The sequence below is a fragment of the Cervus elaphus genome, chromosome 8, assembly GCF_910594005.1.
Source record: "Cervus elaphus chromosome 8, mCerEla1.1, whole genome shotgun sequence".
NCBI lineage: Eukaryota > Metazoa > Chordata > Mammalia > Artiodactyla > Cervidae > Cervus > Cervus elaphus.
In genome coordinates this window covers 42,164,742-42,168,821 of record NC_057822.1, presented here as the reverse complement: position 1 = coordinate 42,168,821, position 4,080 = coordinate 42,164,742, and positions in this window count along the sequence as shown.

The following is a 4,080-nucleotide window of genomic DNA, read 5'->3' as shown; positions in this document are numbered from 1 at the left end:
TCTGTTGTAAAATGAAGTGACTTGTCTGTATGTATACATATATTCCCTCCCTCCTGGACCTCCTTCTCCCCATCACCCCCACCCCACCCCTCTAGGTCATCATAGCACACTGACCTAAGCTCCCTGTGCTATATAGCAGGTTCCCTCTAGCTAGCTGTTTTACACGGGTACTGTATGTCAATCCTAATCTCCCAATTCATTCCACCTTCCCCTTCCTCCCTGTGTCTACATGTCCACTCTCTCTATCTGCCCTGCTAATAGGTTCATTTGTACCATTTTTATAGATTCCATATATATGCATTCATATGAGATATTTATTTTCCTCCTTCTGATTTACTTCACTCTGTATGACAGATTCTAGGTCCAGCCACATCTCTACAAGTGACCCTTAAACTAGTATTTTTTTGTCTGTGTCAAATCCTTAATTGAAAGATGCCTTTGGTTTCTGAATCAGTACAGCCTGTATTTTCAGTAACCCTGCCACTGAGACAGGCCAGACCCCTTGCCTAGTGGTAGCTGAAAGGCTTCATGCCGGTGTGAGAATCATCCAGGTGATGATTACTCACAAGCCAAGTGATGACACGGACCTCTCAGATCTTTCCAAAGTCTGTTGCTAGGCTTCTGAATAGAAACTGCTAGTGCAAGTTTTTATGTATGTACCTGGTAACAGTAACCATGTATGTCAGTGGCTAACACATCCCATGGCCACTTGGAATAGCATCAAGAATCTCCAGATGGAAGGATGCTGCAAATGAGATTTTATATAGTTAAAAGAACATTTGAAAGTCAGAGGATACCGGTACTTTATGTAAGTCCAAATTCAATTTGGACAAACACCATGACCTTCTGGCACCCCGTAAAGGAAGGCAACTCAGACACATGTTCCCATCAGGTGGTAACTCTTATCAGCTGGAGTAGTCTAAGCTTTAAGTGGTTACGGTGAGTTCCTGGTGTGGCCAGCTGTCAATAATGGTAACCATTATTTCTGTTGTCGGCATTGTGATCATTATTACCATAGTCCTGTGGTTATTATTTCAGGGTTCAGCCAAGAAAGAACTTGCCCAGACCTCATTCAAGTTAATTGCAGGATGAATTTAGAGCAAGGAAGGCTGCTTTTCTAGCTTAGATAGAATCGAGCTTAGGGAGCAAAGGGACTGTGACATATGGAGGCATCCTGCTGTGGTTCCTCTAACTCCATGTGCTGGCAGCTCTTTTTCTGTCCTAGAAATCACTGTGTTTTAGAACAGCTCTTCTTAATGCTTACCCCTCTTTTATGCTGGGATACACATGAGGGCTACTTCCACTGAACGTACCCAAATTTGATAAAACACAGCAAACTGCAGTGAAGCAAAGCACACAGTAATTCGTGCGTGCCACATGGATATGTTGGAGACGGAAACGGCAACCCGCCCCAGTGTTCCTGCCTGGAGAAGCCCATGGACAGAGGAGCCTGGTGGACTACCGTCCGTGGGGTCGCAAAGAGCTGGACGTGGCTGAGTAACCAACACACACGTGGATATATAGTTCACCGGAACTGATGGGTATTTTAGTTTGGTCCTCTCTGAACCAGAGCCTGGGACGAGAACTGGGGTGGAGCTAGTGTTATGCCCGATGTCCGAATCCCCGCGCGGGAAGAGAGAAGGCCTCCAAGACAATGCAACTCGCAAAAAGGGAAGTTTATTGCTGACTCGAGTCAGGGCTCCTGCCGCATCCAACGCAGTGGTGCAAGGTCAGAGAGCCCTGAGCCCAAGCTGTTACACAAATTTATAGGGTGAGCACACGCCGTTGGTAGTTGGTTTAAGCGGATTGGTTACAAGTTTGCAAAGCAATTTCATTGGTCAAAACTTTCGCGTGCGCGGGACTTTCCTGGGGTTTCTGCCCCTTTCCTAATTTCCTAATTGGCAAACAGCGGTCAGTGTTAAGCGAAAGCTAATTGGTTGTATCCAGGTGGCCTGATAATCTTACCACCCAGAAGTAGGAAGGCCTACTCCTAATCTAAGCTGCCTGCCATGGCGTTACTTCTGCTTGCCTCACAGGTAGTTTATTTGGGCGATGATCCTTTGGAGTAGCAACAACGTAGTGGAGAGGATGAGGTGGGAATGGAGGAAGAACTAACAACAGGGTGCATTAAGCAATGGTCGACTGGGAACCTGGGAGAAACAGACAGAATGCCTCAGAGTTCACTCATCTGAAGGGCTGGCACCAGTCATCCATTGTTGGGGGTTTTCTGGGAGCTTAACTGCCCTGAAATCCTGGGCTTATTTTACACACAGTTGAGGTGGGATTTGGGGGGTAAATAAACCACAAAACAAACCAGGGGTGAGGGGGTACTGAGTGAATGACGGAGTGAAGTTCTTCAAAAATCTGCTTTTCCATATAAGTAAGAATGACTGTCAAAATCTACTATTTTAGAATTCTGAAAATTCAAGGCTTGCAATAATCTAAGGACTATTTATTAAAGTAAAATAGCCAAATCTTAGTAAGAACAGCAAGATTCTGGCATTCTGAGACTGACCACAAAACTGGAGAGGAGAAACTGGTGAACTAAATGTCCAGAAAGGGTTTTGAAACGTTCTGACATATTTGACAAATCCAGAAGGCCACAGGCGTACCTAGGTCAGTGTACCTGCTCAAGGAAGTCCTGCGAGGCCCTAAGCTCTCACCTAGGGGTCAGCTCAAAGCTCCATGCAGTCAGAAAATGAAGGCAAAGGCAGCGTTGGAAATGGCCTGCTGGAGTGTCAAAGCTGTCCTCCCAAACAAACACAATCCATAGGCAAGGACTGGGGACTTACTGGTTCAAGACATTTAAGGAAATCTCTGTCCAGTTATTAAGTGGCCACTAGGCTAGTAGAGCACAGACGCCAGGGCCTGCACAGGAAAAAGACTATAGACCTCAGAGAATAATCCAGGAAAGTCACCAAACAAAGAGCAGCAAATCCTGGGAAAATAGAGGAATCTGACGTTCAGAGTTGACACATTATATATTTAAAATGTATGTACAGTTTTCAGCAAAAGATTATGAGATGTGCAAAACGAGAAACCGAGGAAGCATAAGCCTTAACACAGGAAAACAGCCGCCAATAAATGCCCCTGAGGAAGCCCAGATATAGTACTTACTACACAGACTGCGCAGATATCCAGCGCCAAAGAAGTCTATTACAGTAGCTCGTGAATATATAAACTAAGAAGCTGGTTATGTGTTATCTCTGGGGTTTTAAGAGTAAATTTGTGCTCTGCTTTGCTAATCAACTTAATGAAAGAGAAAATGAATGGAAGTGGGGCAATTGATAGGGATCACCCTGAATTCCCAATAATTAAATTTCAAATGCCATTCTAACTTTTACATTCTAATATTCTAAACATTAATAGTTAAAAAAATCATTAATAAAACTTTTTTCTTTATAACACATCTCACAACAGATAGTAACCTGTCACTGTATGGTGAGACCCTAGTAGGGAACCATGACTTACCTGGTCATGTATCTCAGTGAATCCCTAATTTTACTAAGTATAAGAGTCACTTAAAAAAAAAAAAGAGTCACTTGGAAAGCTATTACAATGTTGATTTTTGATTTCTCTTCTGCTCTAAAGTCCCTTTACCTCCTCACCCTCGCTGAGTGTGATTCGGTAGGATGGGGAGGGACCCAAGCTGTCTGCATTGCCAAAAGGCATCCCTGGTGATTCTGATGTAGGCAGTCTGTGGATCCCAGATGGAGAAACACTGATTTTCGTCCAACTCACTAATTTTAAAGATGAGATAAGTGAGACAGAGAAGGGGAAAATGACTTGTTGAAGGTTTCATGATAGAGACAAAGATAAAGAATCAGAGTCTAAATTCAGGCCTTGTCACCCGTAGTCTTGTGCTTTTTCCACGACATCACAGTTCTTCTTACATATTTGGGTTAAAATAGCCCTGTGCTCCTTGCTTGCTCCTTGGAAGAAAAGCTATGACAAACCTAGACAGCATATTAAAAAGAAGAGACTTCACTTTGCCGACAAAGGTCTGTATAGTCAAAGCTATGGTTTTTCGAGTAGTCATGTATGGATATGAGAGTTGGCCCATAAAGAAGGCTGAGCACT